This window comes from Mauremys mutica, chromosome 25, assembly GCF_020497125.1.
Source record: "Mauremys mutica isolate MM-2020 ecotype Southern chromosome 25, ASM2049712v1, whole genome shotgun sequence".
Taxonomy (NCBI): domain Eukaryota; kingdom Metazoa; phylum Chordata; order Testudines; family Geoemydidae; genus Mauremys; species Mauremys mutica.
In genome coordinates, this window is record NC_059096.1 from 10810408 (window position 1) to 10826501 (window position 16094).

General features: G+C 44.9%; 1 protein-coding gene across 1 annotated transcript in view; it reads left to right on the forward strand.

Moving 5' to 3' along the window:
* LOC123356543 (acid-sensing ion channel 2) overlaps positions 1-16094 on the forward strand; it is a 1100900-nt gene that overhangs the window by 415312 nt on the left and 669494 nt on the right. The gene's annotated exons all lie outside the window — the stretch shown is intronic.

Here is a 16094-nt window from a genome sequence, read left to right on the forward strand (position 1 = left end):
CTTCATCACCCATGTTGCACTGCAGCCATGTGACTGCCCTGGTGCGCCTCCTATCTCAACAGGAGGGGGTGACTCTGATGCATCATGGGAGATGTAGACTGACCAGCCCAGTCCAGAGATGAGACTGGGAGCATGAACTACAACTCCCATAGAGACGGGGCATAAACCTTGAGATGTGTCTCTGAAGCTTGAACTCAAAAGTTTCTTTATCTGGAAATGAATCAGGGGATCTTCTGAGGTTTCTCCCAGCCTTTCCAGAATTGCTTGGCTTTACCTGGGTCAAAATCATTGCAGGGAGCAGCCTCTCCCTGGTGTTTCCACTGCCAGTCATGAACAAAACTAGGAAATGTTGGAACCAATTGCTAAAGCAAAGAGTAACAAGATTAGTCAAGGAACATGATCCAATGCCTATTGAAATAAGAACATAAGAGCAGCCATACTGGGTGAGAACAAAGGTCCATCTAGTCCAGTATCCTGTCTGCTGACAGTGGCCAGTGCCAGGTGCCCCAGAAGGAATGAACAGATCAGGGAATCATCAAGTGATCCATCCCCTGTCACCCATTCCCACTTCTGGCAAACAGAGACTAGGGGCACTATCCCTGCCCATCCTGGCTAATAGCTCCATTAATTTATCTAGTTCTTTTTTGAAGCTTGTTATAGTCTTGGCCTTCACAACATCCTCTGGCAAGGAGTTCCACAGGTTGACTGTGTGTTGTGTGAAGAAATACTTCCTTTTGTTTGGTTTTAAACCGGCTGCCTATTAATTTCATTTGGTGACCCCTAGTTCTTGTGTTATAAGAAGGAATAAATAACACTTCCTTATTTACTTTCTCCACACCAGTCATGATTTTATAGACCTCTATCATATCCCCCCCTTAGTCGTCTCTTTTCCAAGATGAAAAGTCCCAGTTTTATTAATTTCTCCTCACATGGAAGCTGTTCCATGCCCCTAATCATTTTTGTTGTCCTTTTCTGAACCTTTTTCAATTCAATTTTTTTTTCAGGAGGAGGCGACCACATCTGCATGCAGTGTTCAAGATGTGAGCGTACCATGGATTTATATAGAGGCAACATGATATTTTCTTATCTATCCCTTTCTTAATGATTCCCAACATTCTGTTCACTTTTTTGACTGCCGCTGCACACTGAGTGGATGTTTTCAGGGAACTATCCACAGTGACTCCAAGATCTCTTTTTTGCATGGTAACAGCTAATTTAGACCTCATTGATTGGTATAGTTGGGATTATGTTTTCCAATGTTCATCAGGTTGCATTTATCAACATTGAATTTCATCTGCCATTTTGTTGCTCCGTCACCCACTTTTGAGAGTTATTTTTGCAGCTCTTCGCAGTCTGCTTTGGACTTAACTATCTTGAGTAGTTTTGTATCATCTGTAAATTTTGCCATGTTGCTGTTTATCCCTTTTCTCAGATCATTTACGAATATGTTGAATAGGACTGGGCCCAGTCCCTGGGGGACACCACCAGTCCCTGGGGGACATGTACAGGGTTTGCGGGGCGCAAACCTCTCTCCATTCTGAAAACTGACCATTTATTCCTACCCTTTGTTTCCTATCTTCAGTTACAAATCCATGAGAGCACCCTCCCTCTTCTCCCATGACAGCTTACTTTGCTCAAATCAATGAACGATTGCCATTAATTTCATTAGGTGTTGGATCAGCTGATATACAAGCCAGGAGGTCTGAAGGCTTTTAAGAATGAAGTGGTTGAACTGCTATCAAAAATATCAATCGCTCATTAAAATCAACTACTGGAGGGTTGAAAGGTAGTGAATGGGGCATCTGAATTTTAAAAGGATGATCCTGGGAGTTTTCCTGCGGTAGTAGGTTAACTGGCTGAAACAATAATTAAAAGAGAAGTATCAAACACCAAGAGGAATATGATATGCTAAGGAAATATCAGCAGGGCTTCTGCCTCGCTAATCTACTTCGAGTCTTTGAACATATCAACAAAATAGTGGATAGGCGAGAACTGTTTGAAATAATGTGTTCGGACTTTCAAAGAGCCTTTGAGGAAGTCCCATGGAAGAGGCTCTTTAGGAAACTAATGAGGCTTAGCATGTATCTTTATTAACAGTATGGAAGAGAGGTTGCCAGAACTGGCAGGTGACACACAATCATGTATGTTGATCAAGACATGATAAGGAGCCTCAAAGGAACCACAGGGTTTTTGATGGAATTCTGGACTACATGGGTCACTGGTTTGATCCAGTCTGAAGACTCCTCTATTTCTTATTAACAGTTTAGACTGTGATTTTCAAAGGAGACTATGGGAGTTAGGCACCAAGGTCCTATTGAAATCCAGTGGATGTAGTTCAGGTGCCTCACACACCCATTTTTCTCACCCATGGTGTTCCCCAGTTGGACATCTCCCCTGATGCACCAGTCTCCCCTCTTGGTTAGGGGAGGCCATGTACCAAGGCGTTCACTTGGCTGCAGTGAATCATGGGAGATGTAGTCTGGGTGGGAAGCCTGGCCTATTGTGGAGAATTGGAGCATGAACTGTGAAAGGCAACAGACCTACATCTCACATGAGGCACTGCTGCAGCCATTTGGAATCAAAATAGTTCTGGTTTTGGCCAACGACGAAGATTTTTTTTGTTTTTTTTCTGTGGAAAGCAGAAACTTTTCACCAGAAATGTTGTTTAGTTGAAAACCTAATTTTCCATTGAAAAACAGATTGGATGGAAAGTTTTCCACCATCCTTGCTGTTTATTTTGATGTGGCCCTGCCTAACACATATGGGCGCTGGTGGCCACTAAATATCAAAATTATTTAAAAGCATCATCTTCTCCCCAGTGGTGGGCTGCTGTGTGGTTGGTTTTACCCCCTTGTGTCCTCATGACATCAGCTGACAGCTCCCCCTGTATTTATCAGTCTCATAAAAACTGTTCTTCTTGCGCCCAACCTTGGAAATCATAGAATCATAGGGCTGGAAGGGACCTCGAGAGGTCATCTAGTCCAGTCCCTGCACTTATGGCAGGATTAAGTGTTATCTAGGTCATCCCTGACAGGTGTTTGTCTACCTGCTCCAATGATGGAGATTCCACAACCTACCTAGGCAATTTATTCCAGTGCTTAACCACCCTGACAGGAAGTTTTTCTTAATGTCCAACCTAAACTGCCCTTGCTGCAATTTGAGCCCATTGCTTCTTGTCCTGTCCTCAGAGGTTAAGAAGAACAATTCTTCTCCCTCCTCCTTGTAACAACCTTTTACGTCCCCTCTCAGTCTTCTCTTTTCCAGACTAAACAAACCCAATGTTTTCAATCTTCCCTCATAGCTCATGTTTTCTAGAACTTTAATGGATTTTTGTTGCTCTTCTCTGGACTTTCTCCAATTTTTCCACATCTTTCCTGAAATGTGGGAGCTCAGAACTGGACACAATATTCTAGCTGAGGCCTAATCAGCACAGAGTAGAGTAGAAGAATTACTTCTTGTGTCTTGATTACAACTAATACATCCCAGAATGATGTTTGCTTTTTTTTTTTTTGCAACAGCGTTACATTGGTGACTCATATTTAGCTTGTGATCCACTCTGACTTCCAGGTTTCTTTCTGCAGTGCTCTTCCTTGGCATTTCCCATTGGGTTCCCCTAGGAAATGTGTGCAGAGCCGAGGGCTGATTCAGGAGCGAGGTGCCCGCCATGTGGAAAGCTGGATTAGAATGCAGCAGGGATTTAGCAACTCTTAAGACACTGAATTCATTCTGTTCATTTCCAAAACGCCATGCGTAGGTGTCGGGAAGCATTTGAGAAGCCACGACATGGCACTGATTTCACATCTCAAAGCCCGAGGATGCTTACAGCAATCCTAAGATGCCACACACTCGTGCCCAGCTTTGATCAGCCTCAGTGAACATTGCTTTTAGCAGCTATAGTGTTACAGAGGTCCCACATAATTGTGTGTACACAGAAGAGACAGACAAGTTCCTTCAGACATACAGCCAACTGGTTCTTCTCTCTGTCTTTCTACACGTCTGACTTCTTTGCGCCGCAGTACCGATCTCCCTGTCATCTCAGTTGGATATCTAGAGAGCCCTTTGGTTTTGGGTTTTATTTTGTTTATTTTTTCCCGGGAAATTATTGATGTTTATTACTACAACAGTAAAACAGATGAAAATCGGTGGGAAAAGTTATTAATAATTTTTCAGGGTAAATATCAGGGTTTATTTTGGTAGATGGAAGGACGGGGGAAAGCATTCAACAGATTAATGCTTTGATGACTGGAATTCAATGTGGTTTGCTGCAGAACTAAAACTCAAAACACAAGGCCACATCTAAGTTTAAGAAAACAATATTTCTCTAATCTCCAAGTAAAACTTTTCATTGGAATCAACAGTTTTCTGTTGTAGACTTAGCCCTATCAGCCTATACATATTTACGTTTAATAATCGGGCCACACCATTTGCAGCACATACACTCGACTTCATCCTTTTCTCCTGTTTTTGTTTTTTAAAAACTTTCAACTACTTCCCTCGGCTCTGCACACATTTCCTAGGGGAACCCAATGGGAAATGCCAAGGAAGAGCACTGCAGAAAGAAACCTGGAAGTCAGAGTGGATCACAAGCTAAATATGAGTCACCAATGTAACGCTGTTGCAAAAAAAAACTTTCAAAACTTCTGAAACGCATTCCAAGACAGATTTTTGTTCTCTTCCCGTTTTAGTGTGTCCGACCTTTGAACCGTTGCCTGCTAACAGCTTGAAATGCCTACGTGGTGGGCGTGAGATTCATCACTACGTTCGGATGCACACACACTTCAGAGCTTGTGTGCGGACCTGTTTGGTTATTGTGAGTGTCTTTCTAGACGGATACAGAGCCTTACTCCAACAGACAGCTTTGCATATACACATTATTATTGTTATCGTAATACGTCTAACTCAGGAAATGTACTGTATTTTCCTAAAAACACAACTTATTTGTTTATATCTGAATGATACAAAAGTGAATGGTCAAAATATTTTCATTATAAAACTTTTTCCTGATGGAAATCGGCTTTTTGACTGAAAGAAAATATTTTGCAACAAAAATTATTTCCTTTCATTCATGTCAGTGGTGGGAAAAATAAGCACTTTTCCTCTCTCTTTTAAGTGTACCCATTTTTTCCTCAGTGACTTTTCTGAAATGGGTTTTCCCAGGGAAAGGATGCAGGTTTTTTGCTAGGGGAAAAAAAAAAGAAATTTCAAACAAAAGGGAAAACGTTCGTGTCTTTTGAAAATGTTCACAGAATGTTCCCCTTTTAATGACCATATTCTGACCAGTTCTATTCAGGCATTTTTTTGTCATTGTCTGTCTTTCCCGTTATTAGCTCTGAAACAGATGAGTGTTTCTGTTCACACAGAGGCAGGATTTTGGCTCAAAGTTCTTCCCCTAAGATTCTTGTCTAAACTCTTCTAGCTACCAAGCAGTTGAAACGCTGTAGCATGTACATGCTTTATTTGGATAGTATAATCCTGTGCCAAGACGCTGTGATGGCACAGAGAGAGATCTTGCCAAAGCGAGGGATTTACAATGAGTGACAGAGCGTTTTGATTCCGCATCACTGATCTGAATCTACACAAGGTCAGCAATCAAAAGTTGTTACTGCCACATCTTTGGAGGCTCCTGAGAAACAATTGAACAGTCCCCGACTGAGTGTGGTTCAGAAAGGTCACCACTGTGACACATCTCCTTGGCAGTCTCACCGGAGAGGACAATTGACTGGCCCCTGGAGAACAAACCATTGTCTCATCTCCAAAAGGGGTCACCTCACGTCATGGCCGAGACAAATTGGCAGGGGTGTCCCACTGCTCCCAGGACTACGCCCATTCTGCGGATAAAGAGAGGACGTCATGCTGCAAATGCACTGAATTCACTTGGGACCAGATCCTGCCAGTCTTGGGCACATGAGTAGCACATTGGAGTAAAGTACCACTCAGGAGGAATAAGACAGGGGGATGGGCCCTACATCTTCAGTACTGCTGACTCCAAGCATTCAAAAATCATGGGCCTAGCCTCAAAAATCATGAGATTTTAAAACAAATAATAAAGGTTGGGATCTTTTATTGTCTAAGCATTTAGGTCCAGCTTTTCTCTGCAACCATGGGGGCTAGCAACATTTTTTTTTTAATGAAAGCTGAGAGTTCATCCCCTAATGACAAGAATCCAGGAGCTGGGCCTATTTAAAAAAATATATCATGAGACAAGAGAGACTCACAAGAGCTGGCAACTCTGCATCTTTTCAATCTAACGCTAGAATTATTTTTACAATGTGATTTCTCTTGCTTTTCAGCATCCTGGGCTCAGTTTAGAAAGGGGTCAGCGGTAAAATCCTTGTTCTTTGGCTCCTATTTACCTTCAAACAAGTTTCTCAACCACTAGAGGAGCAGATCAGCATATGGTGAGCATGTGCTTCACTGGTTCCTGATCACAAACCAGCCAGCAATATGCTCTCTGTATCCACCTGACTCCTCTTCCCAGATCCATTAGTCCTAACCACACTGTTGGATTAAATCAATAATATCAGTTGGGAAAAAGGGAGTTAGACGTTTACTTGAAAGTCAATGGGACTAAGTCACTTTTGAAAATTTACAAAGGCATTTAATCACCTAAAATTGCCAATAGGTGCCAACTGAGGTTTCCAAAAGTGCCTATGTGAATTAGGCACCTCAGTCTCTTGCCTCCCAATGGGAGTTAGGTGCCTAGCCTACACTTGGCTTTTTAACTGAAGCTCTAACAGTCTGTGCTGTTAGCTTTGGAAGTCCCTGGTTCAAGCCCCAGTGGATTGGCCAAGCTGGTGGACTTCACACAACAGACAGCCAATCCATTGTATCAGCAGGCACAGGGAAAAGACATCTCAAATGTTATTCGAGTGTATAGGAATGTAAGAACGGCCATATGGGGTCCATTTAGTCCAGGTTCCTGTTTTCCGACAGTGGCCAGTGCCAGGTGCATCAGAGGGAATGAACAAAACAAGCCAATCATCAAGTGATCCATCCCCTGTCATCTAGTCCCAGCTTCTGGCAGTCAGAGGTTTAGGGACACCCAGAGCAGGGGGTTGCCTCCCTGACTGCCTTGACTAATAGCCACTGATGGACCTATCCTCCATGAACTTATCTAATTCTTTTTGAACCCAGTTATACTTTTGGCCTTCACAACATCTCCTGGCAATATTTTCAACCAGCTCTAGTCACAGGTTTTTCTAGGACCGCTAAAAATTGCGCGCCCTTAACACGTCCGTTTTGTGCTCACTTCCTGTAAACCTCGATCTGAAATATTTAGTTTTGACCTTTCCCAAAGACAAAAACCTAAAGATTTATTGAAATCAACCTTTTTTCTTGGGGGAAAAAATGTCGATTTCAACAAAAGACCCCATGGACCATTGAGAAAAATGTTTGGTCAAAAGAGTTTTGACCAGCTCTACCGTTACCTCTGCCTCAGTCACAGCCATGCAAACCTCCCCAAGGAGCAGTACTCAAAACAACGAACCTGTATGCTGATTAGCTGGCTCTATGACATCATATCACAAAAACTCATCCTTCTTTAGGTAGGCTTCCAGGAGCTAAGTCTCTCCGAGGGGTAGAGGTCAAATTCCTGAAGCAGTTTAGTTACTTCTCAAAACCATTCAAACGTCTCAGAGAGATGGGAGGGTGGGCTTGTGGTTAAAACATAGGCCTGGGGCTCCACAGATGAGGTTTCTAATCTTGATGTAGCTCTGATGCCTTGGGCAAATCTCTGGGCCTCCTTTCCCATATTCATCCATAAAATGGGGATATTATGTTCTCCTTTCTCTACCTTCTCCATTTAGCTCGTAAGGGGATCAGGGAGTGTGTCTTAGCCTAGGTTTATACTCAGGGTTGTGGTGGCAATTACTGGTAACTTTAAAATCAAGAATGGATTCACTTCAAACAGGGATTAATTCAGGAAAGTCCTGTGGCCTGTGTTATACATGAAATCAGACTCGATGGCCACAAAAGTTCCATCTGGCCTTACGATCTAGGACCCTAAACTGCTCCTAGCCGAGTGGGGCCCAAATATAAATTGGGAATACAGATAATAAAGTTGGCTCTTTTGGCTAGAAATCTGACAGGAGATGCCTTTTGTCAATATCACCTCCGTCTAGTCACTTCAGAAATAACCTTGATCCTCAAAACTGGGCATTTCTGCTTCCTGTCCTGAGTTGGAGCAGGAAGTGCCAGATGCATGAAATGAAAACTAAAGTTGAAAACAAAATATTACTTTAAACTGTTTGGACTCTCAGATCCACTTCCAGCTTTGAACAAAAGTTGCAGTCAGTTTGTGTTTCCCATGAGCTGGACTGCCAGACAGTTCTCTCAGCCCTGCATTTTGGCAGGTGTGTAGAAATGTTAGAAATCTTAGACACGGCGTGTGAATTCTGAAACATCCGCTCCTTTGAAAGTTGATGTGTTCTACCCGAAATCCCCACTAGATGGTATGAAGGGACTGGAAAGAAAGTTCACTATTTTATTCATTTCTTTATTTATTATTAGAACATCACAACCAGAAGGCATCTGGGAAAAGCCTAGTGGAAATCAAATGATCAGACAATTCATGCTGCTGTGTGGCTAACAACAGGAATGTCATTATGTACACTCACGCAGTATGGTTTCGGCAGCTTTCTTGGTATAGACATATTGTTAGCGTGGAAGACCAATAAATTATGTAGCGTGTTTACCAAGAATGCCGCTACACAGCCGGCAATCACATGATTGCCAAAAGCTTCAGTGGCGTGATAAGATGGCTAGTAATGGACATAAACTGAGTAACCAGCCAAACCACCTTAAGGACCTAAGTAGAAACCAATCTGAGCAGTGCTCGAGGAGCCTCGGTCTCTTTGAGATTCGCCATGAGGAGGAGGAGGAATACGGAATTCGCCTCCGCACCACTACAAGCTTAAACTTGTCTTAGTCCCAGTGGGAGACATCTGAGCAGAGGAGAATTTCGCTCTCAATCTGCAGTACCACTGCGAACGTACAGCCGTGTGCTCCGGAAATTAAACTCACACGGATGACATGGCTGCCACGGCTCCTCTACATGTCACTCCCACCGTGACACCACCCATCCATGCTTCACAGCCACCGGCAAAAAAAGCTCATCATTCCAGTTTTCCTTCATCATGAGAAAAGGAGCTCATTTTAATTCCCTGTAGCTCTACGGGGGCCATTCACAGCAGGGTGGCTCACTCTGCCACTTACATTTCACCTCCTGTTTTATTCTCCTTGGGAATGTGTCAGGTCAGTTTGAAATGGAGCAGAAGTTTCTCTCTTAATTCACTCGCACTGCTCTCAGCCACAATGGACACTTGGCAGGGCCATCCATGGCCAGCCTCAAACGAGAGGTCTCGACAGTGTCCACCCTGCAGTTAAAACATCCCAGCTGGCCCATGTCAACTGACTCAGGCTTGCAGGTACTGTATATAAAATCATGAGTGGTGTGGAGAAAGTGAATTAGGAAAAGTTATTTACTTGTTCCCATAATACAAGAACTCGGGGCCACCAAATGAAATGAATGGGCAGCAGGTTTAAAACAAATACAAGGAAGTTCTTCTTCACGCAGCGCACAGTCAACCTGTGGAACTCCTTGCCTGAGGAGGTTGTGAAGGCTAGGATTATAACAGGGTTTAAAAGAGAACTGGATACATTCATGGAGGTTAAGTCCATTAATGGCTATTAGCCAGGATGGGTGAGGAATGGTGTCCCTAGCCTCTGTTCGTCAGAGGATGGAGATGGATGGCAGGAGAGAGATCACTTGATCATTACCTGTCAGGTTCACTCTCTCTGGGGCACCTGGCATTGGCCACTGTCGGCAGACAGATACTGGGCTGGATGGAGCATTGGTCTGACCTAGTCTGGCCGTTCTTACGTTCCTATGGGCTAAAGGGCTGCTTAATTGTGCTGCAGACCCTCGGGCTCAGACTTCAGTCCAAGCTCTGGGACTCTCCCACGTGCAGGTCCTAGATCCCGAGCTCCAGCCTGAGCCCAAATGTCCACACCACCATTAAACAGCCCAAGCCAGTGTCAGCCGGCACAGGCCAGCCGCAGTTCAGACAGACTCTAAGCCTGGGTACAGGACAGCTGTTCATCATCTAGCTACACAGGAAGCTATTCAAGAAGCACGATGAAAAATAAAACAGCCTCCAGTTGGAATCCTGGCTCCCTCTCCCCAGGGTTTCAGGTCAGCATCTGCTATGGAGACAGCATTTGTTGCTCACGTTCATAGATAGGGGAAATTCATTCATACGCACCCTGCTGGCCCTCTGTGCGACAGACCACATGCACCGGTCAGCGGTGTCCTGCCCTGGCTGCAAGAAGCTGAAGGGATGAATGGAAACCTGGAAACAGCTCCATCTCCTTCTCCCAAGCAGGACTCAAAGGGGGACAATGGACCACTGCTTCTCCTGCTCCAAAGCTCTCACCTGCAGAGACCCATGAGTCTCCATTGTCTCCCTCTCTTTCTATCTGTCCTCTACCCCCAGTCCTCGAAGGAGCCGGTGAGACACCACAGGTTGATAGGTAACCGGTCATGCTGCTGGAAATATTTTTTGCCAAAAAGTTTTTCTGCTCGAAACAAATAGTTCCCCCCCCCCCGCCTCGGAAATGGAATTTTCCACTTTTTTTTTATTTTGCAGAAAAAAATCAGAACTAAACATTTAGGGAGGAAAATAATATTTGTTTCATTTTTTTTTTGAAATGGTGGGAAAATTCCCACCTCCCATCATCTTTTAAAGGATTTTTCTCTGTGTTCCCCCTCTCCCCCCTCACCCCCCGCTGGGAAAGGGGGAAGAAGATACAAAGAAACATGAGGGAAAAATGTGAAAAAGGTTTTAAAACATGAGAGAAATTAGATTTCCCCTCCCTCCTCTCTCTTTCGCTCTCTTTTTTTTTAACTTGCCAACAGGGGGCAGCAGCTGAGCGCTGGAGTCAGAACTTCCAGAGGAGTTGGGGGTTTGAGGGCACCAGAGCAGACGCTATCCTCTCCCAGGCCGCATAGACAGAGCCCTCTCCTCCCTCCCCCAAACCCTTCTGCAGTTTGACACTAACATGGGTTCTGTGCTTTACAATGTGGGGTCAGGAGCAATATTTCCATTTTGCAAGTGGGGGAAACTGAGGCACAGAGTGAGTCAGTGACTTGCCCGACATCATACAGCACTTCAAGGGCAGAGTTAGGACCAGAACCACAGTCACTAGACTCCTAGTGCCTTATCCACCGCAGTGCTCCATCTCCTGCGTGAAATGGCTGTGCTGCCTTCCCTACTCTCCAGCTCACTACTTTTAGACACTCTTGTTCTGGGACAACCAGATCCCTTTCCATGCACCATTGGACGTCGCCAGGAAGGCACCCTCATTGGCATGACCCTCAGCCAATCCAAAGGAGAAGTTCCCCCTGCTTTCACACCTCCTCACGTGCTTCGTACCTGGAGTGTGATGCTTCACCCTAGAGGAGGGAAGCAGACGGTGTGACCAAGGTGACCAAGCATCTAAGGGAAGGAGGAGCTCATCTCCTGCATGCCTCTTCCACTGCACAGCTGGTTCTCCCCTCCCCGCACCAGAGGAGAGGGGCATCTCTGCTGCTTCTCCCAAAGGACTTTTAAGATAGGGGACCATTGAGCCATCCTGGCACCCCGCAAGCCCCACCAACTGTGGTGTAAAAAAAACCAAGAGTCCTCGTGTCACCTTATAGACTAACAAATTTATTTGGGCATAAGCTTTCGTGGGCTAGAACCCACTTTGTCAGATGTATGAAGTAAAAAATACAGGAGCAAGTACATGAAAGGATGGGGGTGCTTTACCAAGTCCTAGGTCAGTCTAACGAGATAAATCAATTAACAGCAGGATACCAAGGGAGGAAAAAATAACTTTTGAAGTGGTAAGAGAGTAGCCCATTACTAAACAGCTGACAAGAAGCTGTGAGTAACAGTAGGGAGAAGTTAGTATTGGGGAAATTAAGTTTAGGTTTTGTAATGACCCAACCACCCCCGGTCTTTATTCAGGCCTAATCTGATGGTATCCAGTTTTCAAATTAATTCCAGTTCTGCAGCTTCACGTTGGAGTCTGTCTTTGAAGTTTTTTTGTTGAAGAATTGCCACTTTGAGGTCTGTTACTGAGTGACCAGAGAGGTTGAAGTGTTCTCCTACTGTTTTTTTAATATTATGATTCCTGATGTCAGATTTGTGTCCATTTATTCTTTTGCGTAGAGACTGTCTGGTTTGGCCAATGTACATGGCAGAGGGGCACTGCTGGCACATGATGGCATATATCACATTGGTAGATGTACAAGCGAATGAGCCCCTGATGGTGTGGCTGATGTGGTTAGGTCCTATGAACAGAGTTGGCACTGGGGTTTGTAGCGCGGATTGGTTCTTGGGTTAGCGTTTCTGTTGTGTGGTGTGTAGTTGCTGGTGATTAGTTGCTTGATTGGGGGGCTGTCTGTAAGCGAGGACTGGCCTGTCTCCCAAGGTCTGTGAGAGTGAGGGATTGTCCTTCAGGATAGCTTGTAGATCCCTGATGATGCGCTGGAGAGGTTTTAGTTGGGGGCTGAAGGTGATGGCTAGTGGCGTTCTGTTACTTTCTTTGTTGGGCCTGTCTTATAGTAGGTGACTTCTCGGTACTCTTCTGGCTCTGTCAGTCTGTTTCTTCACTTCACCAGGTGGGTACTGCAGTTTTAAGAATATTTGATAGAGATTCTGTAAGTGTTTGTCTCTGTCTGAAGGGTTGGAGCAAATGTGGGTGTATCTTAGAGCTTGGCTGTAGACAATGGATCGTATGATGTGGTCTGGATGGGAGCTGGAGACATGTAAGTAAGTATAGTGGTCAGTAGGTTTCTGGTATAGGCTCGTGTTTATGTGACCATCGCTTATTAGCACTGTAGTGTCCAGGAAGTGGATCTCTTGTGTTCATCTCAACTGAGCTGAGGCCAATGGATTTTGTGCTCCAAAAAGAAAAAAGAAAAGTGCCAGGCTTTAAATGAATTACAAAGCAGCTTCCGTGATGGACAAGCATGGCGCAGAGGGGACGGGCTGTGGGAAGAAATCATTGCATGCGTGACAGCGTGTTAAATGGACAGACGTGGGGATTTTACACTTCAGCGGCAAACCAATGAGGTGTCAAAAAACAAAACAAAATCCAACAACTCTGAAACATGTGAACTTTTCTTTTCTTTTTCAATTTAGAAAAGAGATTTCTTTAGTCCTCACCTTATAAATATTTACATTCATCACTGAGCAGTAGCTCCTTCAATTAAACAGATAAAGAGGGATATGTGTGTCTGTGCGTGAGAGAGAGAGAGAAAACAGGCTTTAAGGCAGAGGTTGGCAACCTCTAGCATGCGGCTAACCAGGGTAAGCACCCTGGCGGGCCGGGCCAGTTTGTTTACCTGCCGTGTTGGCTGGTTCGGCCGATCGTGGCTCCCACTGGCCGCGGTTCGCCATCCCAGGACAATGGGGGTGGCAGGAAGCCGCGGCCAGCACATCCCTCGCCCGCTCCGCCTCCCGCAGCAGTCATTTGGTGCCCGGACACAAGGCAGCTGGAGACAATGTGCCGGCGTGGCACTGCTATTTCAGTGGTGACCGAATCCTGAGCTCGTTAGATTTTAAAGTCAGGAGGTTGCACCTCGGCCTCATTTGGCCTTTTGTTTCTCTCTGATTCTGTGTCCTCCATTGTCAGGTGGAGAGAATGATATTTACGTAGTCGCAAAGGACTGCAAAGAGCTTGGTTGGAAGGGGTCCGTGAAACGCACCGTGGTATTGTTATTGTCATGGGAAAACAGGAAGTTGTGATCTCACGGCTGCAATCGACGTTATGCGCCAGTATGAAATTCATCGGGGGGGAAAAAACCACCTCATATAAAGGGTTTTTCAGGGATTAGTGCAGAACTGAGCCACAAGCTGCAGCAATTCTCCCCCCACCCCCTGGCCTTTCAATCCATCCTCGGTGGTCTCTCTTCGATCCTCCATGGAAGCTTATTATGAGTCGAAAACCCAGAAAAGAAAGTGGAGGCCGTTTTGCTCAGGGCGGCATCCAGAAAGGTCACAAGCGGAGGATTAGACCAGATCCTCAGAGAAATGATGAGTGTCTGAATAAAAGGCCCTGCGACATTTCCTGAGCTTCGAGCCATCGGTGTGGTCTCATGGAAAAAGGAATGTAATGTCCGTCACTGCCAGAGACATCAGGTACTCCAGGGTATGGACAAATTAGCCCCCGTAGAGCTGGCTTTAAAAAATGACAAGAGTCCACAGGAATTTTCAAAGCTGGGAGCCTAAATTCAAGCATCTAAATCCACATTTGGATACATAGGGGGAGGGATAGCTTAGTGGTTTGAGCATTTGCCTTTTTAAACCCAGGCTCGTGAGTTCAATCCTTAAGGGGGCCATTTAGGGATTGGGGAAAAAATCTGTCTGGGGATTGGTCCTGTTTTGAGCAGCAGGTTGGACTAGATGACCTCCTGAGGATCTTTCCAACCCTGATATTCTATGATTCTATAAATAAGATCTATCTGCCTGTGCCCCAATGTGGATTTTGATTCCTAGCTTTTGGTCCCAAAATTTGAAAATGTTTCCTTAATAAAAGGTTCAGGTGGGTGCAGCTCCTAGTACTTTTGCTGGCCCTCTGCACAGGGGTGAATTTCGCTCAGCATTCCTATCGTCGTTTTGAACCCGGACGGCTACAGCAGCTGAAGGGGCAGCGAAATTTGCACAGGTCTAGCACAACTTTCAGAATTCCAGAGAAATGGCTATGTTCAAACCGTCAGCCAGACAGCTTCTTGCTGGACACTGTTTGCAAGGCTGTGGGTCTCTGGGCCTTAATCCTGCCTGCACACACACACACAATCAATCTATTGTGCTGAGGTTTTCAATCAGTTTCACAGGGCAACATACTACCCACAATCATGATTCACTCCCTCAAGCACAGGCAATGGCTGTTTTTATCCCTCGCTGGGCTTTCAAGTTCCAAACTAGTGTCCCAACTGCCTTCCTCTGCAAAACACAGAGAGATCTCATCATTTTCATTCCTGAAACTATCTGCCGCTCCCTTCCTGCATTTCATCAAAGCAGGTTCTCTCAAGATAGCCCATCACGTCTCTGCTGTGCTTTAGCTCAGAAATACTGCCAGAGCCTCCTTTCTCCCATTATTTCAGCTTCCACTCCCAGATAAAAGTAGGAAGCAAAGATGTACATCAATTCCCTCCCACCCCCCCACAAAAACCCTTAGCCCTTTGGTAAGATTCTGTTCAAGTCTAGATTGACTTTGGTTCAGGAAGAATGTTTTTGAGTCAATTCTGCCTAGCTCTTGTGATTTTATTATGAGACTCATAATATTGGGTGGTTTTCATAAAAGCCCCAGCTTCCGGATTCATGTGATTAAAGGAGATGCTCAGCTTCCCTATGTTTCTGGCGCTCATAGGTGCGGAAAAAAGTTTGGAACCATGAAGTTAGCTTAATAGATTCCAAGGCCAGAAGGGATCACTGTGGTCATCCAGTCTGACCTCCTGTAGAGCTCAGGCTGGAGAACTGTCCCAAAATAATCCCTAGAGCCGATCCTATAGGAGAAATAAAATCTTGATTTAAAAATGGTCAAAGATGGAGAATCAACCACAATCCTTAGTAAATTGATCCAATGGTTAATTACTCTCACCCTGTTAAAAAGATATGTCTTATTTTCTGTCTGAATTTATCTAGCTTAAACTTCCAGTCATAGACTCATAGACTATCAGGGTTGGAAGGGACCTTAGGAGATCATCTAGTCCAACCCCCTGCTCAAAGCAGGACCAATCCCCAACTAAATCATCCCAGCCAGGGCTTTGTCAAGCCTGACCTTAAAACCTCTCAGGATGGAGATTCCACCATCTCCCTAGGGAACCCATTCCAGTGCTTCACCACCCTCCTAGTGAAAAAGTTTTTCCTAATATCCAACCTAAACCTCCCCCGCTGCAACTTGAGACCATTGCTCTCCTCTGGACTTTCTTCAGTTTGTCCACATCTTTCCCAAAGTGTGGTGCTCAGGACTGGATACAGTTTTCCCAGTCGTTGGATTGTGTTATACCTTTCTCTGATAGATTGAAGTTATTGCATGCTAAAGGT